The sequence below is a fragment of the Miscanthus floridulus genome, chromosome 10 (genome assembly GCF_019320115.1).
Source record: "Miscanthus floridulus cultivar M001 chromosome 10, ASM1932011v1, whole genome shotgun sequence".
NCBI classification, from domain to species: domain Eukaryota; kingdom Viridiplantae; phylum Streptophyta; class Magnoliopsida; order Poales; family Poaceae; genus Miscanthus; species Miscanthus floridulus.
Window position 1 is genome coordinate 23392798 of NC_089589.1, and position 13980 is coordinate 23406777.

General features: G+C 39.9%; 1 pseudogene; it reads left to right on the top strand.

The window, feature by feature from the left end:
* Positions 1-10573: 10573 nt before the first annotated feature.
* On the top strand, positions 10574-12462 carry LOC136488212 (disease resistance RPP13-like protein 4; annotated as a pseudogene).
* Positions 12463-13980: the final 1518 nt, after the last annotated feature.

Genomic DNA, 13980 nt, shown 5'->3' on the forward strand with positions numbered 1-13980 from the left:
GACTATACGGCATGTGAACGAGTAGAAGGGATTTTATACGATGCCATAGCGCGAGTAATTAGATTGTCGCCAACTGACGGCCAATTTTGTAACCGGGACCATGTTTAGCACAATCGTTGTGTTTTTTCCCCAGCACCGATGGCTCGATTTTCAGCCTGTTAGGATGGCTGGTTCGTATCGTTGCTGGTTTGTGAAGAAGTACTGTTGGCTAGTTTGTGTGAGAGAAAAATATTGTTCTTGCTAGAAATTTACGATCGTTTACGATAAGCCACAGCCAAACGAACAGGCTTTGCATTCACATGTAGTTGACGCGGTTGTGGGAAAATCACTTTTTTCACCAGTCCCATACATGCACATGTCTGTCCCTGCCACAACCGGCCCCACAACCTCATCGCTCTCGAGAATTAATGCACGTCAGGCCACCGACACATAGCCCTGTTCGGCTTACCCCATATTCGACTTGTTCGGCTTCTTTTTTCAGCCAGAATAGTATTTTTCTCTGACAACAATTCAGCTAGAACAGTGTTTTTCAGCCAGTTTCAGCCAACTGTGCCAGTTTTAGCCAACTGTGCCAGTTTCAGCCAGTTTCAGCTAGAACAGTGATCACATGTGGAGATGTCCTGGTTTGTGAGCATCGTACGTGACAACGTGCTCGAAACTTTTTCAATTTTTTCCACGGCATACGCATACGATACGGCGACAACTCGACAAGTTTCATGATTTTCGGAATTCGTTCGCATTTTATACAATTAAAAAACCACTCCCACGCAAGTTGGCGGCGTTGCCCCGTGAGCACGTTGATCGAAATTTCAAGACAGTTCCTGGATTTAGCCTAAATGTACACTAAGAAACAAGGATAACATTTTTTGAACGAATGTAATCCATTATTCGATGCACTTGCAGTTCAAACTTACATTTTCTGGAAAAATTCAACAAAACAAAATAAACTATAGAAATATGCTAAAAGGCAATGAAAATGTCCCAACTTTAAACATGTTGTTTGTGGTAGTGTACTAAAGCTTCAAAAAAAAATTGGTGGCAAAAAACCCAAAAAAAATTTATTTTGCCGAGTGCCTAGGGTTGGCACTCGGCAAAGAGCTGCTGAATTTTTTTTTAATACATCGCCGAGTGCCAGATCACGACACTCGGCGAAGAAAATTGACTTTGCCGAGTGTCGCCGATCTGGCACTCGGCAAAGCCGCCGTTTCCTTCAACCGCGCCCGACCGGCGCGCTCTTTGTCTCTTTCTCTCATTTCTCTCTCCCTCTCACCTCTCTCTCCCTCAGCCGCCGCCGCACCACGGCGCTCGTCCCGGCCACCACGCCTCCCCGCCCCGACCACCGCGCCTCCCCGCGTGGGCCCCCGCGGCCTCCACCCCGGCCACCGCGCCTCCCCTCACGGGCCCCCGCGGCCTCCGCCCCGGCCACTGCGCCACTGCAGAAGAGAGGACGATGAGGCAGGGGAGAAGAGAGGAGGAGGGGAGAAGAGAGGAGGAGAAGGAAGGTGCCGGCCTAGGCCCGTCGACCCTCACGCCGCTGCGGTCGTCCCCGCCGTCGTTGCCGACCCTCGTTGTTGTCATTCTCGTCACGAAGGTATGCCCTACACCTGTAGTAGCACTACTACAGAAATGAGATCTAGTCCCGGTTGGGAACTAGCTCTACTCCCGTTTTCCCAACCGGACTAGCAATCTGAGACTAAAGGTGTTGTTCTTTAGTCCCGGTTTGCCACAACCGGGACTAAAGATCCTCCCAGCTTTAAAAAAATAATGCCTCCCAGGCTGTGCCCCGTGAGATTCGAACCCAAGACCTCATGCACTGCCTCGCGCGTAGCTTACCACCCCACCTACACAATACATCTAACAATGGATGGGATGCTTTCCTTTTGAACTAACCCATCGAGGGACCTTTAGTCCCGGTTGGTAACACCAACCCGAACTAAAGGACCCTTTAGTCCGGGTTGGTGTGTTACCAACCCGGACTAAAGGGTCTACCTTTAGTCTGGGTTGGTATTACCAACCGGGACTAAAGGTTGGAGGACTTTTAGTCCCGGTTGGTGGCTCCAATCAGGAGTAAAGATCCACCTTTAGTCCCGATTGGTGTCTCCAACCGGGACTAAAGGTCCCCTGCCACTGTGCCGAGCATAGTAGCCGTTGGGCTGGGACCTTTAGTCCCGGTTGGAGACACCAACCGGGACTAAAGGCCTCTCTAGTCCCGGGGGCAAAAAATGCCGAGGCTAATGCCAAATTGGGACATCGTTCTAAAGTCTGTTCTCTAGTAGTGTAGTACAAAAGGTCTCCTTGCCTAAGGCCCTTCCCTGTTTTCAAATATGAGCTATCCGCTCCACTCACCATAAGGCCAATAGAACCACCAGTAACTATCTGTTTGATCCACCCTATCAACATATGATCAATTTTTTTTTATCTTTTATCATATTAAACAGAAGCTGCCAATTGACTCTCTCATATGATTTCTCATAGTCCAACTTAAGTAGAATACTTGGTTCTTGACTCTTATGAATATTATGACCTAATTCATGTGCCACTACTACACTTTCAAAAATAAATCTTCCCTTGATAAAAGCGGACTGATTTGATGTTACAATCCTCTGAACTAGATTCCACAGTAACTAGAATTCAAGAGACTTTGGGAATCAGAGTCACTAAAGGAAAAATAAGTCTATATAAATCTAATGAACCTTTATGAAAATCTTGAAACAAAGCAACTATATCCCCTTTGGCTACATTCCAAAACTTATGATAAAAAAGAAAAGGTAAGCCATATGGACCTGGTGCTCCCTCAGCATAACAGCTAAAGACAGCATCTTTTATTTCAGATTGAGTAAAAGGAGCAATTAGAAGTTCATTCTCCTCTCTAGTTCCTTGATCTTCTAAATCCCAAAAATTTGGGGCTAATCTTGCTCCAGAGTCTTCCTCCTTTGCAAAGAGTTTTTTATAATACTCTACAACTACCCCATCACACCTTTCTGATCATAGACTAACCCATTTGGACTAGACAGTCTATTTTCTTTTTCCTACTTCTATGCTTAGCTACTGGTTGAAAGTAAGCAGTGTTTCTAGCTCCTTCAAGCAAATCTCTGTCTCTAGATCTCTGCCTAATTTTAAACTCCTCTAGAGACCAGATCTTATCCAGTTGATCTTCTATCTCCTGTAACTTTATAGACTCCTCAGAAGTAAGGTCTCTAAACTAAGCTAAACTCGCCGGTCTAGTAAGCTCTTTGGGAAGATCTACCTTATTTCTATTTAACTCTGCTATCTCATTTGCAGCCCAACCACTAATCATTCTCCTAAAGGTTCTAACCCTAAACTGCCATCTATCTATACTTTTAACAGATTACAAGGAACAGTCCAAGCTTTCTCAACCATCTCTGTAAAGGACTCTTTCTCTAACCACCATTTCTCAAACCTAAATCTTTTTTTACCAAAACAAGCATTGTCACCACCATTCAAAATGAAGGGGTATGATCACTTGGAAGCCTCTCTAAAGCTTTCATACTAGAGAGAGAATAGGTAGCATCCCAAGAAGAAGAAACAAAGATCCTATCTATCACTACTACATAAACGATTTTGCGAGATAACGCAGGCAGGCACAATAGGTGCTGCCTCTGTTAATGGTCATTGCAGCCAACGGAAAATGCTCGCCTCTGAAAGTCATGGACTAATGGAGGCCGTCTTAGGACGCCCGCCTACGTAAATCGATTTTCGGAGGTGGGCAACGTAAGATGTCCGCCTCTGTTAATCGATAACTTTTGGAGGTGGACGTTCTAAGCCTCTGTCTTCTAAAATCAATTTACGGAGACGGATGTCTTAAGATGTCCGCATCTATAAATGGCTGCATCAAAAAATAATTCATAACTTTTTCTTATGAACTCGGATGAGGACGAAGATTATATCAGAATTGTAGGTCTCAACGCAATATACAACTTTGTAATTGAAAAGTTTTTGAATTTATATCAGAACTGTAGGACTCGACGCAATATACAACTTTGTAGCTGAAAAGTTTTTCAATTGAAATGTGAAATTTAAAATTATCAGACAATCTTAGATGTTGACATGGTCTATATGAAAGTTAAAGCTCTCAATACAGTCTACAACTTTGTAGTTTAAAAGTTTTCTATTTGAAGTCATTTAGATTCCTAAATATGTGTTTTGAGTTAATAGATTTTGAAATTCAAAATTTAGAATTCCTAAACAACCTCAAAAGCTCATGTAGTTAATACCAAAGTTGTAGTTGTTGACCTGCGCTACATGTCTGCTTTTGATAAGTTTTTTTTTTGAAGTCGTTTAGAGTCTCAAATATTTGTTTCAAGTCAACATATCTTGAAATTCAAATTTTTAATTTTTTTTCAAACATTCACAGATGGAGAAACATCCTATAGCAAAGTTTTGGTGCTTGACAATATTTAAAACTTTGTAGTTAAAAGTTTTTTCATTCGAATTAATTTAATAGCCAAAATATTCAATATGAGGTTACGAAGTATTGATATAAAAAGGTAGCATATATTATATATAGTCATAAATGAGTGTTTGGTGTAGTGGTGGAGAGTGAAAGTGTTAAACGTGGTTTGATCCCTAGAAAATGCAATTTTTTTGGTTTTTGGGGTTTTCTAGAGACCACTGACGGAGACGGACATCTTAAGATGTCCGCCTTCATAAATAGCATTAACCGAGGCAAACCCGCGCTCGTTAATAGAAAACGACTGCCTCCGTAATGAATCCTGTCAAGCACTCTACTGTTCTTTAAAATATATTATTGTCCACAGCTATCACGCTCACAGACCTAATCCTTTTGCCAGCGTGGTGACAGCGACACTCAATGGGTGTATTGTTACATCTTATATATATTTAGAACGAAGGACAACAGGCCGAGTGAAACCGTGTCTCTAAAAAAGTGTTTGGTGCCGTTAGCATGGGTGATTTTTTTCCAAAAAAATGATATTGTTTGGTTATCTACATAAGCGGAGCGGATGTATTTTGTCTAGCTTGCGAGACTAACGCGTGGACCTTGTACTGTATCCACTGCACTGGCAAGTGAGTGAAGCTCGAGTTGAATACATGAGCAGATGCAGCCTCTGGATGTGCAAATACACGCACGGCAACTTTATTGAAAGCAAACATGCAGCCCTATTTGGATTTACTATCTATAATAGTTATTTCGCTAATATAACTTATTATCTGATTTGGTCTAGATAGTGGGATAGCTGCTATCGGGGTCCAACTAACAATTATCTAATCTACTATCTACACATGTTTGGATTCAAAAGATACAGTTATTATCAAATAGTTACTATCCATGTGGAACCAAACAAGACCTAACACGGTTCTCAAAAAGTTCAGCGGTGCAGCAGGTGGTCGCGGCCTCGCAGGATAGGTGGCCACCGAGCAATGCGGCGTTCAAAAATGACGACTGTGCCGGTGCGAGGTGGAAGATGAGATGGAGTGGAAGCGCTGTTGATGCCGACCATGGTTCTATCCAGGCCGGCCCGGGTCCAGCTTCGATTCTGCTGCCCGACCAGGCACATTATTGGCCTCAAGCAAATTTGTTTCACGCTTCCAACGAAAGAATGAAACAAACAAGGAAGCATGTTATTGCGTTTATAGCAGTATGAATTGCTAAGATTTTTCCTTAGATAATATTTTTCATACTGATAACAGCCTCTACTATCTTTATTACAAGCACCACAACTATGTTCACAATGTTTGTAGCCCTGTTCCTTGCCGTGTTCACAATGTTTCTAGCTCCAAAATATATTCCCCCTCTGTTGCCTTGCATGTATATACTGTAACCTACTACACTCACAATGTTCCAAGCCCTGTTGCCATATGAAAGGGATTAAGATATAAGAAGAAATGCAAGGTACGAATTGAGCGTTGATGAGCAACGATAATACTTAACCATCTCTGAATTGCATGCCATTAAGCAATTTGAGCTAACCCCACCGCCTCTTCAATTGTACAGCAAGAGGTAAGAAGGCTCGTTTTTTCAAACTATTGTCAGCGTTCTTTTGCTCCACAGCTAATATTAAATATTTTCACTTTTTCATATTTGAAACTATTTTCTGGTCCAAAATTTTCTAATATCGGGAAAATGCTTACATTTTGAGGTCAGAGATCGGTATTAGGTACTGCTTTTCCATGCATCTACATAGATGCTCTTTTGGTGCTATAGCAATAGCATCAATCAAAATAGGAGAAAGATGATTCCTTTTTTTTTTCTAAACTTAGACAACAAAGAGTCAAAGACTATTTATTCTAATATGACATAGAATGGCAATTGGTAGATCGATTAGAATACTAATTTACACCTTACATTGGCTTTGCCTACTCCATGGATGTCTCCTGGCTGATTGGACATGAAATGAATTACAAGGATATTTTTGTTTCCGTACGGTTGACAAGTCATTAACATGGTATTTTTCTTAAGAACGTTGTCAACATACAAAGGTAGCAATGCTACAATAGAATCCAAGTTTCTCTTTTTATTTTCTCTTGGTCTGTGTTGATCTTCTATGTAAGATGTACTAGCTGTAATCTCTATCTCTCTAAACCTGAGCCAAGCTCCCGCCACTGATTGGGCCACGTCGCCTCCAATTTCTCGGCCGTCAGATCATGATCGAACCGTCCAACTGCATGCAAATCGGTTGCACTTTTCTAGAGCCTTCTTCGTTCTTCCCCAAGGCCCGACGCGAAGAAATGCTACTTCCTTATTCCTGTCCTCGTATCGCGGCCACGAACAGCCCGCCGCACCGCACTGGCTGCACCCAGTTCCCTCAGCCGTCGGATTTTGATCGGGCCGTAGAAAAGCTGGCAAAGGAGCTGGGGCTTCCAATGCTTTCGTGTCGAGCATGATTCGCGGCTCCTCGTTGCCATCGCTGCATCGGCTGTCTCCCTCCGCCGTCCAGCGTTGCACACCCCAAGCAACTGTGGCTCTGCGAATGGATAGCAGGCCACAATGGGACAGACCAGAGCACGGCATGGCAGACCAGGGCACGGCATGGCAATGCTAACCTGTTCGCTGACTTCTGCTGCTATATGCCCCAAATCTCACGGTTACGGTCGAACGACATGAAAAATTTGAGAAAAGGCTTTCAGCGGCACCAGACACAAGTACAGTACAGTACAGTGAGTCCATATATTTTTCATATATATATATATATATATACTGATGCAGTAGCAGATCTCGCACAACTATACCATAGAGAATATTTAAAATTACACACCCAAGTTACAGAACATGCCCAAATATTAATCATGTCAGTTCTCACTGCACATTGGATGGTTACTCGAGTAACATAAAATATACAAAGTGAAATTTCTACGGCTCTGTATCATATATGTACAGATCTATTTAGTGCAATAATGACAATATAATAGTAGAAACAAAAAAACATATAAGTTCCAACAATTAACGTTTCACGGAAGCATGGCTCTTTCTTCTAAGACCTTGTTGACTGATTATCACCTACTAGTCCATCAACCTATGTTGTGGCACGGGCTAAACACTTTAGGAAATAAAAAAATTACTTACTGTTTAATACATTTGACTAAGAAAAAAATAATTTTATAATAAATTGTGTATTTTTTTGCTTTGTTTATTTTCTAACATAATAGAAATAATAGATACTGTGGAGTCTATATATAGTTATGATAAACTTAATAATTACTATTATTCAAGGGACTGATCTAAATGTTTTTTCATCCACATTCATATTTTCCTTTGCATGGCACCTCTATATATTTTAAATATGCAATTAATTTGAAATCTTACCATTAATCATTGTGGCTCTTGTTGCATCACATATCTTTGATGTCATGAATCTAAAATTTGGTTTTTCAAATTTTATTTATTCTTATTGACTGCTACAATTTTTTCTCTTCTCAAGTTAAGTTGAAACTTTTGTGCTTATTGTATCGTTCATTAACTCTCCTTTTTGCACTTTTCAAAATAAAGATTTCAAGTGATTGAGTACGGACTTAAATACTAGAGGAATATAAGCCATCATTGAAAACATGCATCATGTCACCTACGATAAGTCTATAGTGTTTGAAGTGAGATCTCAGATGGGGGTAGCAGTGCTAAACTGTAGAGAATTTTAATACTTAAGCCTTATATTTAACAACTTTTTAATCTAAAGTAATCTTAATGGGCCTGGAAAATATAGCCACTGGTAGCCTTCCACACTTCTAAAGATCATTGAATTTTCATATCAAGGAATTATATGTGCAGTTATGACTATAGTATCAATATATACATGTCAAACATTTTAATGCAAATGTATAAATATATCTAAATTAACAACCTATATTAATTATATGTCATGCTTACAAATATAGATTTAAATAATTTGTTAGTATCATTACTATATGAGCTGTTAAGGAAATATTTTTATGTGATGGAAACATAACATATATATTTATTTCTCATAGATGTTGGCACGACTTGTATGTTTACTTTAATCAAATCTTATTCTATTAATATTGATAAAGGTGGGTAATGTAGAAACATATATATGCTTTGTGGTTATCGACACAATTTTTAATAGAAGATTTGATGATTTAGATCTATATTTGAGGGGGTATTTAATTTTTGTACTAGTGAAATGAAAATTGAGTTATGTAAATTATCAATCATAATAGGACATTGGTTATTAGATGCAAATTTTGGTCTACTTTAGATCATATTTCTTAATGGACAGGTGGGTAATACAAATATAGAGCAATGGTTTACTTTATATTGTTCTACACAATATCTGAGGTGGATAATTATTTAAAAAAAATAGAATATACCCAATAGCTATTATTATCAATAGTGATCAGATTGTACTAGATTGATGGTCAGATGTCTATATTTTTTGTGAAAAAATTCAAGGATCTATCTCTTGTATTTCTATTGGGTCTTGTGAGGACTAACATGCAGGCTCCATTGGAGATTTGTAGTTAGAATCTATAATTTTTTCTAGCATATGATTTCTATTTAGTTTAAACCTAATCTTTTGATATATAAACTCTTGTTGCGTCCCATTCTATAACTTTGTAAATCTATAGTTTAGCTTTTGAGTTTTTATGAACTTGTTGCATTTTTTTATTTCAAAAGTTAAGTTGAAATTCTAGTGTTCTTTATCTTTTCTTTGAAAATTACCCTTTATTCAAATGTGTCTATGTACTTGTAGTATTGTTTCCCACATGATAAATTGAAATTCGGCATGTACCCCGGTACTAAACATGTTGAATTTGTTATATCATAGGATTATATGTGTGTATCATTGTTTTATATATCATAGAGTGCTCAAAATTAAATACTAACATTGATATGACATAATATTTTTGTCAAAATGTGTAAACTTATTTAAAATAATAACTTATGTAATTTACTATCATAGAGTATTAATATGAGAATTGGCAGTGTAATTGTTACATAGTTTGTTATGTGAACGTTTTTCCGTGTTTTATAATTAAGTTACTTAAATAAATATTTATTGTAATATATATATGTTTATTTGATATACATGGTGGAACATAACATTATGGCTATTTAGTTTCACGATGGTAGAAGTCTAAAAATATAAATGTATCATACTTTATGGATGTTAATTTATTTTTTAAAATAATATATACTAGTATTTAAATTCAGATTTGACAGATATTTTTATTTATTTACTATAATGGATTAGGTACATACAAATATAAAGTTACACTTTAGATTATGTTTTACAAGAACATATGGTTAGGTTGAATGCAAACTTACGAGGTTACATTGCATTACCATGCATAGTGACAAAGGTGGGTATAGTTTGTAAAATTATTTGGGTGTATTTTAAATTAACTTTCATAATGGTAGTTGTGGGTAATCCAAATACAAAGTTAGAGAATTATTTTACATTATCTATAACGATGACAAAGTTGTGTAAATTAGATGCAATATCGGATGTCAGATGTGGGTAATTTATATGCAAATGTAGGATTTATTAATGTATTTTTCACATAATGGTAGCGGTGGGTAACTTTTTCTATAAATTGGGATAGATCTAATGGGTAATATCGATGATTATGATTAGAGTATACCTAATTAAAGACTATGTTTATGATTACTACAAGAATTTCTAGTATTTATCTTTTTCTTACCGTGTCTAGTTTGAATTAATGTTGTGCCTTCATTGGGGCCTCTAATTATTAATAGTATTATTCATTGATGAGAAAAAGTTAAAATCCAAAATCCAAACGTAAACACAGCATCAATAAAAAATAAATAAAACTAAATCATTACTACTAAACATATAAAAAGCTTACTCCATTGCCGAGCATGGGCATGTTTTCTAGTTACTCAAAATACAAAAATGCATGAGTGGTATCATTAATTTGCATGGCACGTATAGCATATGTAGAGTACCAATATTTTAGCATTACTGTGTTGTGGACTTTTGGTACGTGATAAGAATGAAGTTTTTAAGGAGAAGAATATTGCTGCACCAAACTAGAGCCACTCTATTTGCCTATCCAAGCTGATATTTGGTCTAAACTTGTTTCAGCGAAAATGAAAGCCAGCAAGCTGCCAGTAATAATGGCGCCCGTCCTTAAGATGTTGTTCAAGATGATTAAGGAAGAAGTGCATATGCTACTTGGAGTCCCTAAGGAGATCGACAAGATGAGAGTCAAGCTTGATGCCATCAAGAACTTTCTTGCTGACGCTGACAGGAGGAACATTACTGACCTGAGCGTGCAAACATTGGTCACAGAGCTTCGGGGTACCATGAATGATGCTACTGACATCATCGATTTTTGCTGGTTGAAGGCCATGGATCGAGGTCCAAGCCGGGGACATGGGTTGCTTCAGCCCCTTGCTCTTTTGCATGCGGAATCCCCTCCATACCCACCACATCGGAAGGCGCATCAAGAAGTTAAACAAGAAGCTAAGTGATATCAAGGTCCGTGGAGAAGCATTTAATTTCATCAACCTTGGTTTTTATGAGGACCACCGAAGGAAGAAGATAGCATCTCCTCCTTTTACCCGTGAGACCTAAGGGGAGCTTGACGAGTCAGGTTTGGTTGGTGAAAAGGTCATGGAGGAGACGAGAAATCTAGTAGAGATGCTCACCAAGGTGGAACAAGAATACAACAAAATTATAGTTTTTGCCATCGTTGGAGTTGGCGGTATTGGCAAGACCACCCTGGCTAAGAAGATCTTGAACAATGACATTATACAAAAGAAGTTTACAAAGAAAATATGGTTGAGTGTTAACCAACACTACAAAGAAATTGAGATTCTGAGACGATGTATTACTGGAGCTGGGGTAGACTACCATGCAGCTGGAAATACCAAGGTCACATTGAAGCGAACTCTTAAGGAGACCATGAAGGGGCATAAAACCTTACTAGTGATGGATGATGTTTGGGATCACCATGCATGGGAGGATGTGCTTAGAGATCCATTGTCCAGCGTCTTATCCCCAGGTAGCTGTGTTCTTGTCACCACAAGACATGACACAGTTGCTCGAGGGATGAAGGCTGTGCAGCCCCATCACCATGTCGACAAAATAAAGCCAGAAGATGCAGGGGTCATCACTCAAGAATCAGGTTCGTAAAATTGACCATATATATGAGTTCATTCATTTTTTCCTTACACAATCATGTTTGCTATACGTTCATTTTGGCACACTTTAGCATCATTGTCTAGCTATAGCTACTCTGATCTGATTAGTATATTATTCGCCTGCCGATCTCTGCAATAACTATTTATTTTGTATAGTTGTCCGATTCATTAGTGGCGCTAAAAAACATTTGTTTACACCAGAATTTGCAAAAGATCGTGACAACTACAGCATGAGCTCGGGCATGACGGAGTCGGACTCTGCCAGAAAGGAAATCGTGGAGACCTAGTTGAATAAAATTAGATTATTTCCTTTTCACTCAAGGATTGTCCAGTGCTATTGGTTTACACTACTACGGAAAGTTTAATCACCGCCGGGGCTTTCACCAACGGTTATGAGACAACCGGCGGTGGTAAGTATCACCACCCGGCCCATTCCCTAAGGGGCCCCTTCTGGTTGATCAACCGGCTGTGATAAAAGTTTTCACCGCCACCTCGGCATATGATCCGGCGGTGAACAAACTGCCAGTCTTCGCACTGTATCGTATGTCGAACCGGTGGTAGAACGTTTAGCACCGCCGCTAATGTTCTTCACCTTGTAATGTTGGTTTCTTTTGGTTACTTGTACTCAAACAGCATGTCATTCTTGTGGTTCAATGGGTTTTATGGAAATGTTTCTTGGCAGTGATGTATATGTTATGACATTGTGTATATGTATACGACCTGGGTCGGGTGTAATCGAAATAATATTTCAATTATATTACAACTGATTCTTGAAAAATGCAGTTCCACTGCTGGCCTGTCCAATCATTGGGGATATGGAATCAACTGGTGGTGATGGAGAGGGCTTCACCGCCGCATAGTACGCCAGACCGACAGTGATATCGGCATCAACAACGCCTGATACAACGTGACCGGCTATGCTGGTACCTACATCAACGCCAGATCATAACCCGAACCGATATTGATGCGTCGTCCATCGCCGCGGGATGGTACGTTGTTGTCCCCGTTATCGCCGTCGGATCGTTCGCAACACTGGTGGTGGTACACGACCAATTGGCGTCAGGTGGGACTCTGGCGTGGCAATGAAGTAACATATAGCACCACTGGATTGTACGCTGATCCAGTGGTGATGACCAATAGCTCCGGTAGTGCGCAACTGGCGGTGATGTAGACTATCACAACCGAATTTTACCAACGAGGTCCAAAACCGTCGGTAAAGGGGTTCTAGAACCGGCGGTGATAAACTTTATGTAGTAGTGTTACGGACCCATACTTTTGTATTTGGACATCTCTCGATCAATACAACTTGTTTTTAGCTTCATGCCATCGCATTAGGAATAGGAGTAAGGTAATTCTCAGTGTGTTCTTCAGTAGGTAGGGCTGCATCGATTTCGATCTTTGGTTTGCTCGTAAGTATCATCTTATCGACTTATATATAATCTTGTAAGGCAGCATCATTCGACCTCTTGCTAGATCTGACATTAGTCAAAGTTATCGATTCTATCGCGTTTATTATGGCTGCATCCTTATTATCTCTTGCAAGATTTAGTAGAATCACAAGTCACTACTACACAAAAACATTCAGGCGATGTTTGCCTTTGCCTCTCTAAGGCGGGCAGGCTAGTTGTCCGTCTCTGTTATTTGGCGGCAGGGCAGCCGGTCAAGCGCCCGTCTCGGTTAATCATTAAAGGAGGAGGGCCACATAACGCTCCCGCCTCGGTTAGATTAACCGAGGCCGTTAATTGAAACTGTTTAGGGTGTCAAAATATTGTTTTAATTGCACAGATTTTGAAATTTAAATTTTAAATTATCAAACGATCTCAGATGTTGATATGATCTATACAAAGTTATATTTCTTAAAAGAATCTACAACTTTGTAGTTGAAAAGTTTTAAATTTGATGATGTTTAGAGTCTCAAATATGCGTTCGAAGGTTATAGATTTTGAAATTTAAAACTTAGAATTCATAAACGATCTCAAATGTTCACATAGTTAATACCAAAGTTCCAGTGGCCGACCTAATCTACATATTTGATATTGACAAGTCCTGGTTGTAACGGGTACCAAGACGTGTCAGTGCAGGAGGCTTTAGTCCTGGTCCATCGCTCAGCGGCTCCTGACCCAGCTCCGAGGAGTTGGATGGTTTTGAGGGCGTACCACCCGGGTACCCGTCGATCGGGGGGCCGGGTTCTCCGTCTAGCGAGTTGGCATAGCCCCCGAGGCCGTCGTGGGGCCTCCTCGCCGGCAGGCAGTCCCGCGCCTGCCGGAGAAATTGTGGCGTGCACTCCCGCACCATCCCACTTCATCTGGGAGATGGGATGTCGGGCCATGTGGAGCAGATCTGGCAGAGGAGGGGCTTTAGTTTTGGTGGTTTCTCCG